Raw genomic sequence first — 22,787 nt, forward strand, 5'->3', positions numbered from 1 at the left:
TTACTGGCTGGATGATTCTGTGTGGAAGAGCCTTCATTTTTTAATATAATGCTATTTATTTATTTTTGGCTGCGCTGCGGCTTCGTTCTTGCGTGAGCTTTTCTCCAGCTGCAGTGAGCGGGGACTTCTCTTCATTGCGGTGTGCCGGCTTCTCATTGTGATGGTCTCTCTTTTTGCGGAGATCGGGCTCTAGGGCGCATGGGCTTCAGTAGTCATGACACAGAGGTCATTAGCTGTGGCTCCTGGGCTGTAGAGCACAGGCTCCGTAGTTGTGGCACACGGACTCAGCTGCTCTGCGGCTGGTGCAGTCTTCCCGGACCAGAGATTGAACCCGTCTATCCTGCATTGTCAGGCGGATTCTTTACCACTGAGCCCCTAGGGAAGCCCGAGCCTTCGTTTTTTATGTATAAAATGGATATAATATCCACTCTTCAGTATACATGTATATGTAAGGCTGAGTCCCTTTGCTGTTCACCTGAAATTATTACAACATTGTTAATTGGCTATACTCCAATACAAACTAAAAAGCTTTTTTTTTTTTTTTTTTTTTTAAATGAAGATACAGAGGGACAAAGTATGCAAAGTGTCTGGCACATTGCCTCTGGCATACAGTGTATTTAAGGTATGTAATTTCCCATTTTTCTCTCATTCTGAAGACTTCAAAACCATCCATTTATCTGGCCCCCTTTACCAGTAAAATTGATTTCATGTTACTCAGGCAGAAGGCTCATAGAAGGGATTGACGTCTACTAGTGCTCCTCCTAAATAGATGCCTGAGTGTGTCCCATCGGGAATATCCCATGTCTTCATGGGACATCCAGCATTCAGGATAAAATTTTGAGTTTTTCTTCCGTGAAGAGTCAGGGTAGACTTTTCTGAGCCAGCTGCATCTCTGTCAGATGCTTCTACGGCCTTTTTTTATCAGTCAGGATAGGCTAAGATATGTTGCATTAACAAGTATCACCCAAGACTCTTGTTCTTGGCTTTCAAGAACAAACACTTATTTCTCACTCATGCCTGGTGCTCAGCATGGCTTGGTTGCAGCTCGGCTCCATACCATCCTCAATCCAGATCCAGACAAATGTGCAGGCTTCGGGGTAATAGCGCTTGTCCACAGAAGAGGAAAAGAAGACATGGCAAATGACGTAATTGCTCTTCAAGTTTATTCCTGTGAATGACATGTGTTACTCGGCCCAAATTTCATTGGCTGGAGTCACACAATGATTCTTGAGTTCATCAGAGTAGGGCTGTAGAATCCTCACAGATGGTAAAGCATCTTAAGGAGGGAAAAATGGAAGACTTGGTTAAAAAGTAACATGATATCATGTTCTTATTTTTTCTAAAACTCCATCATTTACAGCCCCCTTCATAATTTCACCATACTTATTTGACAGCTGTCTTATTATTTACTTGTCATTTTTCTTTAAAAACCAGCATTACTTAAAAAGATTACCATAAAAAGTAAAACCAGGGATAACAAAAGAATGGTGTTCACCCTGGATATTTTATTTTTGAAGGTTCTGGACCTAAGGCAAGTTTTCTCTCTGTCTGTCTCTGTTTTGTTTTGTTTCTCTTGACTTTCTTTCTGTTAGAAGAGAAGAAAATTGGCAAGTTTTTAGATGTTGACAACATATGGTAACACACTTAGACTTTATTCTCAAAGTAATAAGAGGAGTTGGGGAAAAAATGAAAAGAGAATGGCTTTCATACTATGGAAGTCAGTTATTTAATATCTTACCTGTGCATGAACAAGAATTCTCTCTGTAGAACCAAAAAAAAAAAAAATTAAAATCACATGTATCCACTCACAGTAAGTCTCACACATTCAGAAACACTGAGCTATGAGGACAGTGGAATGGACCAAATTCCAGGCTTATTCATGTTTGTTTCTCTACACTGCACCTGGCAAGTGTGTGCTCAAGAAATGTTTGTGGAATGAAGCAATGGCTAATTCTTTTTCTGGTATAGATCAGTCAGTTCAGTCAGTTCAGTCTCTCAGTCATGTCTGACTCTTTGCAAGCCCATGGACTGCAGCATGCCAGGCCTCCCTGTCCATCACCAACCCCCAGAGCTTGCTCAAATTCATGTCCATCGAGTCGGTGATGCCGTCCAACCATGTCATCCTCTGTCGTCCCCTTCTCCTCCTGTCTTCAATCTTTCCCAGCATCGGGGTCTTTTTTAATGAGTCAGTTCTTCACATCTGGTATAGATCCTTGCATATCAAAGGTGCTCAAAAATAAAAGTTTGCTAAATCAGTAAATGAAAAGGCCTAGGATCCCTTCGTTTTGTCTCTGCTCAAGGTCCAGGCCCTCATGGCATCAGCTTGTTGCTTTTTTCTGTCTGGCATGGTCAAGTTTTGACGTGGGTTTAGATCGTCACCTGCCATCAAGGTATGGATCTGCTGTGTCATGCCCTGGGAGGGTACTTTTTGATAATCATGTCAGGGTTGATCAGAAGGTGTCACCAACATGAGTTTAAGCCATAGATGCCCAGGTTGCTCAGTGGCATTCCCTTTCTTGAAGTCTCTTAGGATACCTGGGTTGGAAAGCTTGTGATTTGAATCCTAGGAGTATTATCACTCATGCCCATGCCACCCCTCTTGTTGTTCAGTCCAGTGGGCAGAAGGGGCTTGGTTGTTGTTGGTGGTGCCAGGAGGAAGGTAGGTGGCTGCCCATCAGAAGGCTTCATGAATTGGCATTCCTACTTAGATTTAACTCCAGCAACATCTTTTGAAGTTTCTTAAACTAAAAATTAAATTAAAAGAATTTCTGAGCATAGCAGAGAAAAATTTCAATGATAGACTGGCATGAACCAAACACACACACACACACACACACACACACACACACACAGAGTTATGTCAAACAAGATACAAAAACACCAGTTACAAAGAGGAATATATTCATGGAGAACTGTGAGCGTGCTCTGCCAGAAGCTTGTGGCTTCTTACAATTGTAATATTCCTGCATAGTATAAAACCACTAGTGGATACTCCCTCAGTGGGCCTCCTAGGATGCAGTGGGGTTGTTTAACTCCTAGAGGGCGTATCAACTGAAGCATTTTTGGTTGTACATGTGGGCTAAGTTGTTTCAGTCATGCCTGACTCTTTGCGACCTTAAGGACTGTAGCCCACCAGGCTCCTCTGTCCATGGGATTCTCCAGGCAAGAATACTGAAGTGGGTTGCCATGCTCTCATCCAGGGGATCTTTCCAACCCATGTCTCTTTCAAGCCCATGTCTCTTTCATCTCCTGCTTTGGCAGATGGATTCTTTTTTTTTTTTTTTTACTGGTATTGTATTTTATTTATTTATTTATTTTTCTTATAAATTTATTTATTTTAGTTGGGGGCTAATTACTTTACAATATTGTAATAGTTTTTGCCATACATTGACATGAATCAGCCATGGGTTTACATGTGTTCCCCTTCCTGGACCCCCCACCCACCTCCCTCCCCATCCCATCCTTCTGGATCATCCCATTGCCCCGGCCCTGAGCCCTTGTCACATGCATCGAACATGGAATGGTGTTCTGTTTCACATATGATAATATACATGTTTCAATGCTATTCTCCCAGAACGTCCCACCCTCACCTTCTCCCTCAGAGTCCATAAAATTGTTCCATGCATCTGTGTCTCTTATTCTGTCTCGCATATAGGGTTATCGTTACCATCTTTCAAATTCCATATATATGCATTAGTATACTGTATTGTTGTTTTTCTTTCTGGCTTACTTCACTCTGTATAATGGGCTCCAGTTTCATCCATCTCAGTAGAACCGATTCAAATGTATTTTTTTTAATGGCTGAGTAATATTCCATTGTGTATATGTACCACAGCTTCCTTATCCATTCGTCTGCTGATGGACATCTAGGTTGCTTCCATGTCCTGGCTATTATAAACAGTGCTGCGATGAACATTGGGGTACACGCGTCTTTTTCAATTCTGATTTCCTCGGTGTATATGCCCAGCAGTGGGATTGCTGGGTCATATGGCAGTTCTATTCCCAGTTTTTTAAGGAATCTCCACACTGTTCTCCATAGTGGCTGTACTAGTTTGCATTCCCACCAACAGTGTAAGAGGGTTCCCTTTTCTCCACACCCTCTCCAGCATTTATTGCTTGTAGACTTTTGGATAGCAGCCATTCTGACTGGTGTGAAATGATACCTCATTGTGGTTTTGATTTGCATTTCTCTAATAATGAGTGATGTTGAGCATCTTTTCATGTGTTTGTTAGCCATCTGTATGTCTTCTTTGGAGAAATGTCTGTTTAGTTCTTTGGCCCATTTTTTGATTGGGTCGTTTATTTTTCGGGAATTCAGCTGCAGAAGTTGCTTGTATATTTTTGATATTAATTGTTTGTCTGTTGCTTCATTTGCTATTATTTTCTCCCATTCTGAAGGCTGTCTTTTCACCTTGTTTATAGTTTCCTTTGTTGTGCAAAAGCTTTTAATTTTAATTATGTCCCATTTGTTTATTTTTGCTTTTATTTCCAATATTCTGGGAGGTGGGTCATGGAGGATCCTGCTGTGATTTATGTCGGAGAGTGTTTTGCCTATGTTTTCCTCTAGGAGTTTTATTGTTTCTGGTCTTACATTTAGATCTTTAATCCATTTTGAGTTTATTTTTGTGTACGGTGTTAGGAAGTGTTCTAGTTTCATTCTTTTACAAGTGGTTGACCAGTTTTCCCAGCACCACTTGTTAAAGAGATTGTCTTTTCTCCATTGTATATTCTTGCCTCCTTTGTCGAAGATAAGGTGTCCATATGTGCGTGGGTTTATCTCTGGGCTTTCTATTTTGTTCCATTGATCTATATTTCTATCTTTGTGCCAGTACCATACTGTCTTGATGACTGTGGCTTTGTAGTAGAGCCTGAAGTCAGGCAGGTTGATTCCTCCAGTTCCATTCGTCTTCCTCAAGATTGCTTTGGCTATTCGAGGTTTCTTATATTTCCATACAAATTGTGAGATGATTTGTTCTAGTTCTGTGAAAAATACCATTGGTAGCTTGATAGGGATTGCATTGAATCTATAGATTGCTTTGGGTAGTATACTCATTTTCACTATATTAATTCTTCCAATCCATGAACACGGTATATTTCTCCATCTGTTTGTGTCCTCTTTGATTTCTTTCATCAGTGTTTTATAGTTTTCTATATATAAGTCTTTTGTTTCTTTAGGTAGATATATTCCTAAGTATTTTATTCTTTTTGATGCAATGGTGAATGGTATTGTTTCCTTAATTTCTCTTTCTGTTTTCTCATTATTGGAGTATAGGAATGCAAGGGATTTCTGTGTGTTAATTTTATATCCTGCAACTTTACTATATTCATTGATCAACTCTAGTAATTTTCTAGTAGAATCTTTAGGGTTTTCTATGTAGAGGATCATGTCATCTGCAAACAGTGAGAGTTTTACTTCTTCTTTTCCTATCTGGATTCCTTTTATTTCTTTTTCAGCTCTGATTGCTGTGGCCAAAACTTCCAAAACTATGTTGAATTGTAGTGGTGAAAGTGGGCATCCTTGCCTTGTTCCTGACTTTAGGGGAAATGGTTTCAATTTTTCACCATTGAGGATAATGTTTGCTGTGGGTTTGTCATATATAGCTTTTATTATGTTGAGATATGTTCCTTCTATTCCTGCTTTCTGGAGGGTTTTAATCATAAATGGATGCTGAATTTTGTCAAAGGCTTTTTCTGCATCTATTGAGATAACCATATGGTTTTTATCTTTCAATTTGTTAATGTGGTGTATTACATTGATTGATTTGCGGATGTTAAAAAAACCTTGCATTCCTGGGATAAAGCCCACTTGGTCATGATGTATGATCTTTTTAATATGATGTTGGATTCTGTTTGCCAGAATTTTATTAAGGATTTTTGCATCTATGTTCATCAGTGATATTGGCCTGTAGTTTTCCTTTTTTGTGACATCTTTGTCTGGTTTTGGAATTAGGGTGATGGTGGCCTCATAGAATGAGTTTGGAAGTTTACCATCTTCTGCAATTTTCTGGAAGAGTTTGAGTAGGATAGGTGTTAGCTCTTCTCTAAATTTTTGGTAGAATTCCGCTGTGAAGCCGTCTGGTCCTGGGCTTTTGTTTGCTGGAAGATTTCTGATTACAGTTTCGATTTCTGTGCTTGTGATGGGTCTGTTAAGATCTTCTATTTCTTCATGGTTCAGTTTTGGAAAGTTATACTTTTCTAAGAATTTGTCCATTTCTTCCAAGTTGTCCATTTTATTGGCATATAGCTGTTGGTAGTAGTCTCTTATGATCCTTTGTATTTCTGTGGAGTCTGTTGTGATCTCTCCATTTTCATTTCTAATTTTGTTGATCTGATTCTTCTCCCTTTGTTTCTTGATGAGTCTGGCTAATGGCTTGTCAATTTTGTTTATCTTCTCGAAAAACCAGCTTTTAGTTTTGTTGATTTTTGCTATGGTCTCTTTTGTTTCTTTTGCATTTATTTCTGCCCTAATTTTTAAGATTTCTTTCCTTCTACTGACCCTGGGGTTTTTCATTTCTTCCTTCTCTAGTTGCTTTAGGTGTAGAGTTAGTTGATTTATTTGATTTTTTTCTTGTTTCTTGAGGTACGCCTGTATTGCTATGAACCTTCCCCTTAGTATTGCTTTTACAGTGTCCCATAGGTTTTGGGTTGTTGTGTTTTCATTTTCATTCGTTTCTATGCATAATTTGATTTCTTTTTTGATTTCTTCTGTGATTTGTTGGTTATTCAGAAGCGTGTTGTTTAGCCTCCATATGTTGGAACTTTTAATAGTTTTTTTCCTGTAATTGAGGTCTAATCTTACTGCATTGTGGTCAGAGAAGATGGCTGGGATGATTTCAATTTTTTTGAATTTACCAAGGCTAGATTTATGGCCCAGGATGTGATCTATCCTGGAGAAAGTTCCATGTGCACTTGAGAAAAAGGTAAAATTGATTGTTTTGGGGTGGAAACTCCTGTAAATATCAATTAAATCTAATTTGTCTATTGTATCATTTAAAGTTTGTGTTTCCTTGTTAATTTTCTGTTTAGTTGATCTATCCATATGCGTGAGTGGAGTATTAAAGTCTCCCACTATTATTGTGTTATTGTTAATTTCCCCTTTCATACTTGTTAGTATTTGCCTTATATATTGTGGTGCTCCTATGTTGGGTGCATATATATTTATGATTGTTACGTCTTCTTCTTGAATTGATCCTTTGATCTTTATGTAGTGTCCTTCTTTGTCCCTTTTCACATCCTTTATTTTAAAGTCTATTTTATCTGAAATGAGTATTGCGACTCCTGCTTTCTTTTGGTCTCCGTTTGCATGGAATATGTTTTTCCATCCTTTCACTTTCAGCCTGTGTGTGTCTCTAGTTTTGAGGTGGGTCTCTTGTAGACAGCATATATAGGGGTCTTGTTTTTGTATCCATTCAGCAAGCCTTTGTCTTTTGGTTGGGGCATTCAACCCATTTACATTTAAGGTAATTATTGATAAGTATGATCCCGTTGCCATTTACTTTGTTGTTTTGAGTTCGTGTTGAAACATCCTTTCTGTGTTTCCTGTTTAGAGAAGATCCTTTAGCATTTGCTGGAGAGCTGGTTTGGTGGTGCTGAATTCCCTCAGCTCTTGCTTGTCTGTAAAGCTTTTGAATTCTCCTTCATATCTGAATGAGACCCTTGCTGGGTACAGTAATCTGGGTTGTAGATTATTCTCTTTCATTACTTTAAGTATGTCCTGCCATTCCCTTCTAGCCTGAAGGGTTTCTATTGAAAGATCAGCTGTTATCCTTATGGGGATCCCCTAGTGTGTTATTTGTTGTTTTTCCCTTGCTGCTTTTAATATTTGTTCTTTGTGTTTGATCTTTGTTAATTTGATTAATATGTGTCTTGGGGTGTTTCGCCTTGGGTTTATCCTGTTTGGAACTCTCTGGGTTTCTTGGACTTCTGTGACTATTTCTTTCCTCAATTTAGGGAAATTCTCAACTATTATCTCCTCGAGTATTTTTTCATGGCCTTTCCTTTTATCTTCTTCTTCTGGGACTCCTATGATTCGAATGTTGGGGCGTTTCATATTGTCCCAGAGGTCCCGGAGGTTTTCCTCATTTCTTTTGATTCTTTTTTCTTTTTTCCTCTCTGCTTCGTTTATTTCCACCATTCTATCTTCTACCTCACTTATCCTATCTTCTGCCTCCGTTATTCTACTGTTGGTTCCCTCCAGAGTGTCTTTTATCTCCTTTATTTCATTATTCATTCTATATTGATTCCTTTTTATTTCTTCTAAGTCCTTGATAAACATTTCTTGCATCTTCTCAATCTTTGTCTCCAGGCTATTTATCTGTAACTCCATTTTGCTTTCAAGATTTTGGATCATTTTTATTATCCTTATTCTAAATTCTTTTTCAGATAGATTCCCTATCTCCTCCTCTTTTGTTTGGCTTTGTGGGCATTTCTCATTTTCCTTTACTTGCTGAGTATTTCTCTGTCTTTTCATCTTGTTTAGATTGCTGTGTTAGGCGTGGCCCTTCTGTATTCTGGTAGTATGAAGTTCCTCTTTGTTGTGGAGGTTCCTCACTGCGGTTGGGGTTGGACAGGTGGCTTGTCAAGGCTTCCTGGTTGGGGGAGCTTGTGTCGGTGTTCTGGTGGGTGGAGCTGGATTTCTGCTCTCTAGAGTGTAATGGAGTGACCAGTATTAATTTTTGAGATGTCTATGGATTTGGTGTGCCTCTGGGCAGCCTGTATATTGATGCTCAGGTTTATGTTCCTGCGTTGCTGGAGAATTTGCGTGGTATGTCTTGCTCTGGAACTTATTGTCTCTTGGGTGGAGCTTGGTTTCAGTGAATTTATGGAGGCTATTGGATGGTCTCTTATTAATTAATGTTTCCCCTGGCTTTCAGTCTTATTCTTGCAGTAGCCTCAAGACTTCTCCTTCCATACAGCCTCAATAATAAAACTTTTAGGTTAATGGTGAAACGATTCTCCACAGTGAGGGATACCCAGAAAGGTTCACTGAGTTACATGGAGAGATGAGGTGGGGGGGGGGTGGGTTGAGGTGACCAGGAGGGGAAGAGGGGAATTCAAATGTGGAGAGAGCAATCTAGCCAGTAAGCACTTCCCTCTGTGCTTTCCACAGTTTGGAACCCTCAGAGTGATTCACAGAGATACATAGAGAGGGGGGAGGAAGGTAACAGAGGTGAGCATGAGTAGAAAGGGAGGAATTAAGAGGGGAGAGAGAGATCTGGGCAGTATCCTGTTCCTGAAGTGTTCTCCGGTACCCAGAACACCCTCAGAGATTCACAGAATTGGGTTGAGAAGAGAAGGAGGAGGGTGGGAGATAGAGGTTCCCTGGGGGAGAAGAAAGAGCATCAATAGGGGGAGAGAGTAATCAGGCCAGTGATCACACTCCTGAGTAAAAATGGGTCCTAAAGATTGGGTTCTTAAATGTACAAAGTTGATATCAAATATGTAAAACAAAGATTAAAAATCTAGAGTAGAGGTTAGACTCTTATAAAACTTACAATCTAAAAAAAAAAGAAGAAAAAAGGAAACAGTGTAAAAAGAAAAAAAACAGTAAAACAGTAAAAAAAGAAACAGTAAAAAAATGTAGAACAGGAAAAAAACATTAAAAAAAAGAAAACACAAAAGGTATAAGATATATGTATGTAGTTTGCTTCAAAAATAGGGTTTTTTTTTTTTTTGCAAGTTAATAGTGGGTTATGAAAATGAAAGTTAAAGGTGTAATAGAGGACTTGAAGAAAAAGGAAAGAAGAGGAAAAAAAAATTTTTTTTAATTAAAAAAAGAAAATTAAAAAAAATAATAATAATAGTAAAAAATATATATATCCCGGACTTTCTCTGGAACTGTTGTGAGCAGTGTGGGATCTGCTCAGTTTTAGATAGATCCTTATTCCTGCTTATACTTTTCAAGATCTATAGGTCCTTTTCAATGCAGTCGGTATTAACTTCAGGGATCTTAATCTGTTGGCCTGTCCCTTCCAAAGCGCTTCCCTCTGTTTATTTGGCTTCTGTTTGGAGATCTCTTCAGTATCTAATTTCCGCCCTGCAACAAAGCGGTGGAGGTGATCTCTTTAGGTTCGCTTGTTCAATCGTGCTGTGGGGAGGAAGGAACACTGCAATTCTGGCGTGTGTGTGGTAAGCTCGCAGTGTCTCCGCCGCACTGGGTTCGCCCCTGCTCACGGCGTGTGTGCTTTCCCCGTCTACCCTGCTCAGGCTTCAGGTTACTCGGCCACGGAGCGGGCCCTGAGCTGCGTGCACTTCCCAGGTCTAAGCCGCTCAGGTTCAGGCTACCGGTTACTCCACAAAGGCGCAGACTCGGTTTCGCCCGCGGCTTGTGGGTTACGCCCGCGGCTTGTGCCGTTCCCGGTCGGGGCTGCCCAGGCGGCCAGGAGTTTGGCGAGGGCGCTCTCCCCTGTTGGGGCGGTGCGGCTTATCACCTCCCTGGTCCCCGCCTCGGTTTACGGGCGCGCCCGGCTCCGGTGTGCTTTGTGTCGGTTCTGGGGAGCTGGTCTCTGGCTGCGACCCTCCCGGCGGCTGTCGACCCTCCGGGATCTCAGGCAGTCTTTGCTTAGAAACTGGGAGCCTGTTTGCAGTTTGGTAGGGGGTGCCCTCTCTGGAGCCGAGTTTGCCCCTTTCCGGCTCTGGCGGGCCCCGCCTGCCCGCTGTGTCCGGCGGGGGATGGGGCGGTCCGCAGCCGGCTAGCTCTCCTCTGGTATCGCTCAGTCCTTTGTTCTGTGAGCGGGCCGGCAGTGCCTTAGAGTTGGGCTTTTCGCGGGATAGTTCTCTCTCTCTCGCTGTCCCACAGTTTAGGTTACTATCTCACGTTAGCTCCCTCAGATTGCCCTCGGGGCACTCGGGCCCGGTCCTTACCCTAGGCAATGCCGCCCGCTCCTCTCCGTTCAGCCCCCACTTGCTGGTGGCGGATGATGCGAGCGTCTGGGGTTCTTTGCTGGGAGTTGCTTTAGGCACGTAATCTGTGGATTTTATTTATTTTTTTCCTCCCAGTTACGTTGCCCTCCGAGATAAAAAATCCTCCCCCACACCCGCCGGTGAAAGGGTTTCCTGGTGCTTGGAAATTCCTCCTCTTTTACAACTCCCTCCCCGGGACGGGTCTCCGTCCCTAACTCTTTTGTCTCTCTTTTTATCTTTTATAATTTCTCCTACCTCTTTTGAAGATAATGCGCAGTTTTTGTGGAAGCCTGACGTCCTCTGCCTGCCTTCAGAAGTAGTTTTGTGAAGTTTGGTCAGCGTTCAGATGTTCTTTCGATAAATTTGTGGAGGAGAGAGTGGTCTCCCCGTCCTATTCCTCCGCCATCTTAGCCCCGCCTCCTGGCAGATGGATTCTTTACCACTAGTGCCACCTGGGAAGCCCAGGTGTAATGAATTTTTGGTTGTAATGAATTAAAAATCCAACTCAGATTAGGAATGTGTTTTATTTAGCTGATAAGCACAAGAGGCAGGGCTATGTCAGAGAGGCCTGTTCAATAGCTCAGTGATGTTGCCAAGTGCTTGGTTTCACTCTGTCTCTCCATCCTGCCTTTGATAGTGTCCGCTCCATCCTTATGCTGACACTCATCATGGCCCCAGTGGCTGCCCCCACATCTTAGGGCTTCCAGTCTTCCTTGTTTACAACCAGCAGGAAAGCAAGATTGTCATTTCCCAGAATTTCAAGAAAAAGTCATGGAGTCAAATTGAAAGTGAAAGAAGTGAAACTGAAAGTTGCTCAGTCGTGTCCGACTCTGTGACCCCATGGACTATACAGTCCATGGAATTCTCTAGGTCAGAATACTGGAGTGGGTAGCCTTTCCCTTCTCCAGGGGATCTTCTCAACCCAGGGATCGAACCCAGGTCTCCCACATTGCAGGCAGATTCTTTATCAGCTGAGCCACAAGGGAAGTCCAAGAATACTGGAGTGGGTAGCCTATCCCTTCTCCAGAGGATCTTTCCTACCTAGGAATCGAACCAGAGTCTCTTGCATTGCAGGTGGATTCTTTAATGACTGAGCTATAAGGGAAGCCCAAAGTCAAACTGGACTTAAGTCAAATGCTTGTTTCCGCTGGGCATCAGGTATTCTGATTGGTTTAGCCTAGCTTGTATCTTCCACACATGGAGCTGGAGTCGGCTTCCTCGGAGTTGTCATAAAAGAGGATGGGGAAGCTGGATGCTGGAAAGGCCACCAAGAAGTCTCCACTGGAGAGGTTGACGTTATTTCCTCATCTCTAAGAACCTGGCTGGAGTATAGGGGCCAGGACTCACTGCCCTTCTCCATTCCCTCCATCTGTTCCTTACCCATCTGTCTGCTATAATAAACTGCTACATAGTGAGGTCCAGACACCAAGTATTCTGGGAAGAGCTGGAAGATGACTTCATGAATCTTTCAGTAGGCTCGCCTGCCTTTGGACATCTGGTTGAGTTTGGCCAGTAAGGAGTCCAGGTGGAAAGTGGAAAGAGGGAAGTTGGTGAACTGGGGCACCCATTCTCCTTATCAGCTTTTCACTCTTGCTGAGAACCTCAGGCCCTGTTGGGAGACCCTCTCCAGGCAGCTATTCTTGAGATTCTGGTAACTTCTCCCCCTCTTTACCTCTTTGGACCTGGGGGATGGTAACTGGCCCTGCTTCTGCTGGCACAGAGCTTCTGAACTGTCTCCTTTCGGTTTCTCTCCTGCAGGTAGCTCCATTGCTGAGCCCTCATGTGTCCAGCTTGCAAGCGCCATGCTTCCCTGCCAGGGCTCAGACCGCTACACAGCATCATTATTGACACAGGGATATCTCAGGGCAGGTAAAACGGGTGCTGTCTCGTGGATGCATTCTCTTTTGTGTCTCAGAGTCTTGCTCTTCTCTTACTTAGCCCATCATCTTTTCATCACCAGGGTCATAACAATATTACAGTCTTAACAACATGGTGGTTTTAGAAGATTTTTATGATGCAGACTATCTTTAAAATCCTTATTGAATTTGTTACAGCATTGCTTCTGTTTTGTTTTGGCTTTTTGGCCATGAGTCATGTGAGATCTTAGCTCCCCAACTAAGGCTGGGATCTGCACCACCTGCATTGGAAGGCAGAGTCTTAACCATTAGACTGCCAGAGAATTCCCACAACGTAGCATTTTAAACCACACAGCTACAAGGACACTGCTTTTAGAGTATATGCCACTCACTTCTGTTTTAATGAGTGGAACTCATGCAGTTATTCATGGCTGACTTTTAGTGGTCAGGCAGGCGTGTGGTATGAATGGGTTGACTGAGCTAAAAGGATCAGTGATCAAGTGGGCAGAGAAAACATATTTTGATGTACATGTGGAGACAGGGCTAGCGCTTGAGCTTCAAGGAAAAGTGATACAGCCCAAGTCAAAGATGGGGCCTCCAGTTTCAAGCCTCCCGGGTGCCCTCCTGCTTTAACTGTCTTAACTGCAAAATGCACATTTAAAAGAGCAAGAGTTCCCGGGTGGGGGCAGTGGGGCTGGGGTGTGATGAGAGGCTGAGGCCGGGGGGAGCTGTCACTCTTGCTCAGCCTCCCTCCCACAGATGAGCCCTGGGGGCCCAAGCCCTCGTCCTGGGAGAGGTGACACTTCTCCCGCTGATGTTGGGCCCCTTGTCACCAGAGCTCATTATCTGTTCAGTGCGAGTCACCGAGTCCCGCTCAGCGGCCCCCACGCCCTTCAGCTGGAGGAGGCTCTATGAACCTCCTGGTGGGAGGACGAGGAGCAAGGGGTGCCCCAGGCATCAGCCTCCTCGGACCCAGTTCCTCTTCCCTCCTTTTTAGAGAGGCTTGTGGAACAAGGGAGGGGAGAGAAGGAGCAGGAGGAGAGTGGGAGGGAGAGAGCTTCTGGAGGTGCCTGGGCTTCTGAGTCACAGCTGGCACGGCGGAGTGGGACCTGGGAGTGTCTCCCGGTCTACGGCAGTGGCGAGACCCCAGGGACACTGTGCAGTTACAGCCGCAGCCCCTCTCTCTGCTCCTCGTCCCTGGTCAGGTCCTGTTCAGCTGATTTCCAGCATCCTCCAGCCTGCCGCCCCGTCACTCCTGTCCGTTCTGCCTCGGCATCTTTATCTAGCCTGTCCGCGCCGTCTATTTGCACCAGCAGTGCACAGCTCAGTCCCCTCTCACTGAGACTGTGGCCACTCCTAACTGTGCTCCTGACCCGCCGTCCCCTCTAGTCCAGGCAAAGCTCTGTGTCTGACAAGCAGATCACCCCATGCCAGCTGCCTTCCTCGCTCACAAACCTGCCTAATGGATGGTGGTCCTCATGTCTGTGTCCCTAGACCAAGGGTCCTGGGGGAGCCCTTGTCCTGTTCATCTCTATATCCTAGTACCTGCTGTAAATTCAAACAGAGCTGTTTAATTGGGGCAACTGTGCTCCCAAGGGACCAGCTCAAGGACCCACGCTAGGCTGGACTGGAGTTTGCTCAAACTCATGTCCATCGAGTCAGTGATGCCATCCAACCATCTCATCCTCTGTCGTCCCCTTCTCCTCCTGACTTCAATCTTTCCCAGCACCAGGTCTTTTCCAATGAGTCGACTCTTCACATCAGGTGTATACAATTTGTTTCATTTTTTTTTGGTAGTATAGCAATATATTTAATAAGAGCACTGTTATAAATATGCTTTATTACTTTGAAAAAAATGTTTGAGTACTTTCTTATATAGCAACTCAAAATTCTGGTTCTATCTAGCTTGGTTTATTTTATAGTATTAATGAAAATAAAGAAAATGATACTATGAAAAAAAACCCAAATTCTGGTTCTATATTTAATTTTAATCCTGTCTTCCTAGAAAAAAAATCTCACAGAGATATATAGTTTAAAATGAAAGGAATGTATCATTGGCTAAACAAATTTTAATTCCGATAATGATTTTTCAATTCTATCCACTAGTTTAAGCATGCATTGATACTCAAGAGTTTTCTCAGTAAGCATAGCACCAGGATCTCTCTGATGGTTCAGTGGATAAGAATCTGCCTGCCAGTGCAGGAGACACAGGTTCAATCCCTGGTCTAGGCGAGAAACAGTTAAGCCTACGCACCACAGCTACTAAGCCTGTGCTCGAGAGCCTGTGAGTCACAACTACTGAAGCCCAAGCATTCTGGGGCCTGTGCCCTGCAACAAGAGAAGCTCCTGTTTGCTGCAACTAGAGAAAGCCCATGTGTGGCAACAAAGACCCAGCACAGCCAAAAACAAATTAAATTAAATTTAAAAATCTTAAAAGAATAAAGCATAGCACCAAAGATGGACGTCTTCAAGGGGTGTCCAATATCATGAAGGTGATGAAGTAGGTGGAGGACAATCCAAGACCGCATGTGACCATTGCTGTCGGAGGTGGTGCAGGGAGTTGCCTCTGCTTTTGTGATTTCAGGGGAGTCTCTCCTAATTCTGTCCTCAATTGCCCAGCAGGCATGATGTTCCTCTTGTTCAGCCCACCCTTCAGAATTGTTGCAATTTCCACCGAAGATAAGACTCTGCAAACAGGCTGTGGTGAGCAGCAGAGGGCTGTGTGTGAGTTGCAGATGTGTCAGGTGCTGAGTGAGGGGGCCAGGCCACAGAGTGGTGTCTTTGTACTCCAGGTGCTCTGAGGTTGCCGTGGGAAATGGGATCCACTCCCCCAGGGGCTGGGGGCCCAGGTGAGCCCATTCCTCATAAGATGCTGTCCCCAGAAGAGCAATGTTTCTGAACTTCTCAGGAGAAAGGTCCTGCCTGCTTGCAAGACCAGTCTTCAATTAAAATTTCTGATTTGGAAACCAGGATGACTCAAGACCGAAGTGGTGGCGGGCAGTGTATATAGTCACACCTTGGTTTCTTTCCCAGAAAGTCCCCAGTGAGGTACAACCCACCTCTGGTGAATGTAACGTTTTTCCTTTACTTGATTTTGAAGACCTCATTAATGCCTTCAGAATATTAACTAAGTCTATTTTCAGCCCTGGAGCATGAACCTGAAGCTGAAACTTTTTTGGATTTTTCTCATTCCACGTGATTTTCTTAACCAATCACCCTCAGCTCTGGTCATATTAACACAGGCAAGGTGATGATGAAAGGGAGGGGAGAGGACTAACAGGGGTGAGGGCCTCCCATACCTGCAGAGCTCTACGAAGGTGAATTCTTTACGTTATTTGTTTATTTATTGGCTGTGCTGGGTCTTCACTGCTGCGTGCAGGCTCTCTCTAGTTTTGGCGAGCAGGGGCTACTCTCCAGGTGTGGTGCGCAGCTTTCTCATTGTGGTGGCTTCTCTCGTTGTGAAGCACGGGCTCTAGGGCACGCGGGCTTCAATAGCTGTGGCACGTGGAACCATCCTGGACCGGGGATCAAACCACTGGCCCCTGCACTGGAAGGTGGATTCTTAACCACTGGACCACCAGGGAAGTCCCAAATGTGATTTCTTCATCTCAGAAACACCCTGGAAAGTTACCCTTATTATCACTGGGTAAAGTCAAGCAGCCAGAACTCAGGGAAGTGAAGTATCTTGACCAAGGTCATGTGGATGGAGACCGACCGGCCTGAGAGGCGCCCCCTGCCACTGCACCATGGCCTCCTCGACCTCCACAGCTGGGAAGGGTCAGGGGGGGAGTGAAGGGGATGGATTATAAAGTGAGATGTTCTAAATGAATGAATGGCTGGCAACAGAGACAAAGCGGAAGAGCACCCCAGACAGTCTGGGTTCAGCTGCTGAAAACAGGCAAAGAAATTCTTCAGCTAATGCATAATCACCACAGGGATTAATGCAGTTCTGCTCCTCGGGGTTAATTTATACTCCATGAGCCCCTATTAGATGAGATTTCTAAAATGCGTAAGAGCACGGGCTCTTTAGGGGCTTTCATAAAAGCCTGGGACAGGAGAAGAGAGGGAGGCTGGGGCTGTGACGCCGGCCCCGAGTAACTGGGCCTGGCTGCCTTTGGGGCAGGTGCTGACCTGTGGGGTTCTGGCTGCCGTGGAGTCTTTACTCTTCCTGGCCCCACTGAGCATCAAAAGGTAGCAGCAGGGGTGGAGAGCAGGGCATTGGGTTCTCCTCAAACCCCAGAATAGAAGAACCAAGAGGGACCTTGGAGGCCATCTGGTCCAATCCTCCTGCTACCAATAGCTGGATAGATGGGGAAACTATGGCCCAGAGGGGCTTCCCTGGTGTCTCAGGGGTAAAGAATCTGCCTGCAATGCAGGAGATGCAGGTTTGATTCCTGGGTTGGGAAGATTCCCTGGAATAGGAAATGGCAGCCCACTCCAGTATTCTTGCTTGGAAAATCCCATGGACAGAGGAGCCTGGCGGGCTACAGTCCATGGGGTTGCTAAGAGTCGGACACAACTGGGTGACGACTGAGTAATTAAATGACATTTGCCGAGAGAGAAGAGAGCTCATACTCAAGTACCTTTCTTCTCCGCCATTTCTGTGTACAACCAAGCATCTTTTCATCCATCCATGCTTCTCTGACAATGACTCTTACCCCCTTCTTCATCCCTCCAGCAGTGTGGAGCTGAAGTTCTCACTCTGGGAAGGAAGAGGTCACTTACTGGTTTGTTCATTCCCGTATTCATTCAATTGTTCAGAATGAACCTCCTGCTGCCTCCTGACCAGGTGATGTCTTCTGGGAAAGGCAGTTGAGTATTACCCTGTGTGCCCTCTCAGAGAACTTGGTCTGATGTGCAAGGCGCAGTTATCACAGTGATCTCTGTTTTCTTGGTCTGGTGTGCAGAGTGCAGTTATAACAGTGATTTTCTTTCAACTCTTGCTATTCAGTGAATTGGTCCTGAGTTACAAAGGAATCTCCTGATTAGTTTGCCTTTTCCAGTCACTGTCTGTCAGTTCAGGAGATGTACCCTATCAGATTAACCTCTGGTCTGGTCACTCTGCAACCTTAGTGGCTGCCTGCGTACGGACTCCAAGCTCCGAATTCCTTTTAGATCGTATACCCCTCACATCTGGTCAGTACAGAATTCCTGGCTGGTTCTGGAGCACGTGCCATCTGCTGTCCTTCCTTCGATAGTAGGACACCTGGCTTTTCGCTGGTCCACCTGGCCAGTCTTTCTTTCCCACGTCCACCTATGGGAATCACACTCTTTAAGGCTCACATGTCATAGCACCTCTTCCAGGAAAACCGTTCTGCACATTTTCAAGAGAGGCCATCTCTCCCATATCTGAACTTCTCTTAGAAACCTTAAGTTTTGGTTTTTATAATGTCTAGAATCCTTAGCTCACACTTCAGCCTGGTGTGCCTCACTTTCTTCATCTGTAAGATGGGAACATAGTAATACCCCTCTCATCGTGAAGACTGAATACATCGGTATGTAAACTGGAGCAGGTGGACTAGGTCAATTGATGTTTTCTGTTATAACAATTGTGTCTATTATTGTTACACAGCACTTTTGGATATAGTATAATATCCATTTATTTTCATACTTCACCGCCCCTGTAGGCCATGTCTTCCATGTAAGTGAGACCTGGTACCTGATTGCTCAGTGAACAGCATTATTTAAGATGCTCATCCCTTTCTTCATCGAACAGAGGTGTTCTGGTTGCCTGCGAGGGACTGCGTGCTGAGAACACAGAGAGGAGGGAGGCACAGATCGGCCATCCACAGCTCATGGTCTGGAGAGGGACAAACACAGCATACAGCAGGCTCGACTGGGGCGGGGCTCAAAGAAAGGACGGGGCTGAGGGTCCCACAATTCGGGTGGGGGGATTCATTGTGCTCAGGAGCAATAAAAATCATGGCTCAGCCAATGGGAACTTAAATGGCACTTTTCTTGTTACCTGAACTTTGGCTGAGCCTCCAAAATTGAGAACAGATGATGTTTAGGCCACAGATTAGAAACAACCAAGAACAATGAAGAACCATTAAGGAGCAGCCCCCAAATCAGTCTAAAGGCCCTGGCCCGTCACTCTCTGGGAGGGTAGAGAAGACTTGCAGGGAGGCTGATGGAAGGGACAGAGGCAGATTCTCTTTAGAAGGAGGGTGCCAGACACTGGGGCATCCTGTGTGCTTCTGATGGGCTCGGCAGGACAGGTGAGGGGTGTGGGATTCCCCAGCACCATTTGGAGAGCGTGCCTTGGGTATCTCAGGATGCAGGAGTGGCACAGGGGAGTGGGATGAGAGCCATGAGGAGTATGCAGGCAGGATGCAAACCATGAGTATCTGGCCATGGGCTCGAGTGTGTCCTGGGATGGTCAGCTGGAAGTCAGGCCTAAGGGGACCATGAGCCACAAGCCAGAGGTGACATCAGCCCGGTTAGGGGATAGCAGCCAGGGGCCTCCAGGAACACGTTTTTCCTGAAAGAGCTCCAGGAGAAAAGGGGTGAGTATTAGACACCTGCCGGGTCCTTGGTGCCCCCAAGGCTGGATCACAAGGACACCGAGTGGACAGTTTGTGCTCCTTCTCTCCTTACATGGGTCCACTTCTTGCCTCTCAGCCCTGAAGAACTGTCTTACACATCTGTACCACATTGCTTCAGGACTTCTCAGGTGGCTCAGTGGTAAAAAATACTGCCTGCCAATGCAGGAGACATCAGAGACGCTGGTTCAATCCCTGGGTTGGGATGATTCCCTGGAGGAGGAAGTGGTAATCCACTCCTGTATTTGTGTCTGGAAAATTCCATGGACAGAGGAGCCTGGCGGGCTACAGTCCATGGAGTTGCAAAGAGTCGGACATGACTGAGTACACACACAGATACGCACACATCCCGTAGCTACATCACCTCCACCCTGTGCCCCACGTTTAGCTCATAGCAACAGTGATGGAAAGTCTTTGCTGTGCATATTCTAACGCAGGAGGGTAAAGGACCCTAAGGCCACACAGCTAGGAAGAGGCCGGGCTGAGATGGGAGGGTCTCCAGCTGATCCTGACGTATCTGTAGAGTGAGGATGACAATCCTTGCCCCTGAAGATTAAATTGAATGTGGAAACACAAGTGACAGTGACTTGGAACGACAGAGTGAGATAGATTCAGACATTCAAATGTGCTTTGGAGCAAGCGACCTGGAGCCCTTGAGCTCTGAGGTTTGCACGGTTCCTGACCAGAGGAAGGATGGCAGCGGCTCTTCCCCAGAGGCCTTTCCTCCTCTGCAGGGCAGGGAGCCTGGGAAGGGGGGAGGTGGGTCCCAGGGAGCAATTTCCAGGGATTTCCCAGCACTTCACTGAAGCGCTTTTAGGCAAAGCAGCAGCTGTCAACACTGATGACTGTGGGCGCTGGAGAGCTAGAGTGTCAGCGCCTGTGAGAACAGAGATAGAAGCAGAAACGTCAAAGAAGGATGCAGCTGAGAGAGCCAGGCGTTTTGCAGCCCTGAAGCACAGGTTGCATTTCAGGGGGCTGCAAAATGAGGCATCAGGAGGGGTGGGGAGAGGACAGAAGCGGCCGGGCCTGGGAAATGGCAGCCTCAACACGTCTGTTGTGAGCTGAGCACGGGGCATAGGGGGAAGAGATGAGAGTGCAGCCCCTGATGAACCCTGGGAGGAGGGAGAAGTCAGAGGAATAAACAGAAGATTGCAAGACAGAGCGATCAGGAGGGGGGTGGGGGTGGGTGGGTGGGTGTAGGGCACATGGAAATCCAGAGGAAGCGCAATTAAAACAGAGGCATGCAATTTGTTCTCAGCCCAGGCTGCATATTAAAATCACCTGAGGAGCTTTTAAAAAGTACTGTTGTCCAGGATTCCTCCTAGATCAATTACTCCAATATCCCTGGTGGTGGAACCCCCCGCCATGTCAGGACTATTTTTCTAAAGCTTCCCGGGAGATTCTAGTTTCACAGCCAAGCGTGAGAACTATATTGGGCCAAGGGATCTGGGAATGCTTCTTGGAGAAGGTAGAGCTTGAGAGGGTGTTGGGCAGGAGCTGGATGAAGTAGGCGGGGAAGGGCTCTCCCCTGGAGGGAGGGTAAGCTGGAAGCCAGAGGAGACGGAGCAGGCCCCATCAAAGGAGACGAGAGAGAGAAGATTCCACAGTGAGGGCGTGAACGGGAGGCTACGACTGCGTTCAGGAAAGCTGCCCAAACTCAGCTCAAGGGTTGAAAGCTTCTTGGAAGCTATCGGGAGGTGCTGAGAAAGATGACTTTACCAGGGCATCAATGGGGGAAAAAAACTGGTGGGTAAAACTCCCTCCCCCGTCCTTCAGAGGGATGGATCTGGAAAGAGTCCTGAACCCATCCAGAAGAGCTTCTGTTCCCACAGCAACGACCTTGAAATGCACCCCGATACTGGATTTTCCCAATCTTTATCTCATCCTCCCCGATCCCGTGCTTCTCCTTCCCAGAACCATCACCCAAACACACTGCCTGCACCTGAGACTTGATCTCAGGCTGTTTGCAGGGAACCCACACTAAGACAAACCCCAGGCAACAGCCAGACCTCAAAGAGCTCCTTGTCTGCTGATGGAGTCAGATGAGAGTGGAGATCAAGTCAATAGTGAGACACATCCAGTGAGGGGCAGAGCACAGTTCTATCGTGGGATGTTATGGAAGGCTTCCTGGAGGAAGTGGTGTTCCAAGTGAGAACTGAAAATCAGGAAGGTACTGGCCTGGTAAAGACCTTGTGTTGGGTATCAGTTCAGTTCAGTTCAGTCGCTCAGTCATGTCTGAATCTTTGTGACCCCATGGACTGCAGCACACCAGGCCTCCCTGTTCATCACCAACTCCCAGAGCTTGCCCAAACTCATGTCCATTGAGTCGGTGATGCCATCCAACCATCTCATCCTCTGTCATCCCCTTCTCCTCCTGCCTTCAATCTTTCCCAGCATCAGCGTCTTTTCCAATGAGTCAGTTCTGTGCATCAGGTGGCCAAAGTATTGGAGTTTCAGCTTCAGCATCAGTCCTTCCATGAATATTCAGGAGGGATTGCCTTTAGGTTTTAGGTGTTTGGGTATAGGACCAGACAGAGGGTTGAGGATGAAAGTCAGTGTTAACAGAGAACAGGGGCCACCCCGAGGCTGTCTGGAGATGGGGTGGTACTATCTGGGAACTGTGCAGGGTCATGCAGGTCCAGAGTGTAGAGAGAGAGGGTCCAAGTGCCCAAGATGGGGCGTCCACTGAAGAGCGAAGGGCCGTGATCCTGCCATTAGGCTGCTGAATCCCGATTGCCTAAGAAACCACCAGGGGTTATTCTTAATCATGGATGGAAGCTCTGTTCGAAGTGTGTGAGTTTCAGGTGCCTAGCACAGGACATGGCCCAGAAATTACCTATTAATATAACAAGGATTTATCACTATTCGTCGTGAGGGTCCTATCTCCTGTTCTTACCTACCGTCTCTCTTCCTCCTTTATAATTTCACCTTCACCTTCCATCTATTCTTTCTGATGTCTGGAAGAATCCAGTTGCCTCTAATTTAACAGAGAAAAAAAAAAAACAATCAACTCACCCAAAGAGGGAGCGTCTGTAGATTCTGTCACCTGGTTCTTGGCTCCTTCAAAGGCAGGTGGGGACTGAAGAGGGAAGAAGGCCCTCTTGCCGACAGGTGGGTGACATTTTATGGGGAATAATGGGAGGATTTCTGTCAAGCAGCCCTGATGGGTCCTAACAACGTTGGGTGTTTGAATCGGGTGAGTGCATATTACAGTGGAAATCATCCCTGAATGCTGCTGCTGCTGCTGCTAAGTCGCTTCAGTCGTGTCCGACTCTGTGCGACCCCATAGACGGCAGCCCACCAGACTCCGCCATCCCTGGGATTCTCCAGGCAAGAATACTGAAGTGGGTTGCCATTTCCTTCTCCAGTGCATGAACAGGAAAAGTGAAAGTGAAGTCGCTCAGTCATGTCTGACTCTTAGCGACCCCATGGACTACAGCCTACCAGGCTCCTCCATCCAGGGGATTTTCCAGGCAAGAGTACTGGA

The 22,787-nt window shown here is 45.7% G+C and overlaps 1 long non-coding RNA gene across 1 annotated transcript in view; it reads left to right on the forward strand.

Moving 5' to 3' along the window:
• The window catches only part of LOC145511188 (uncharacterized), a 52,781-nt gene extending 37,355 nt beyond the window's left edge, over positions 1-15,426 (forward strand). Inside the window, exons 2-3 of the long non-coding RNA XR_014057605.1 lie at positions 12,661-14,490; positions 15,158-15,426. This is a non-coding gene — a long non-coding RNA (uncharacterized LOC145511188). The remainder of the gene's footprint in view (positions 1-12,660; positions 14,491-15,157) is intronic.
• Positions 15,427-22,787: the final 7,361 nt, after the last annotated feature.

Source organism: Giraffa tippelskirchi, chromosome 6, assembly GCF_054371585.1.
Source record: "Giraffa tippelskirchi isolate mGirTip1 chromosome 6, T2T-mGirTip1v1.2.pri, whole genome shotgun sequence".
Lineage (NCBI taxonomy): Eukaryota > Metazoa > Chordata > Mammalia > Artiodactyla > Giraffidae > Giraffa > Giraffa tippelskirchi.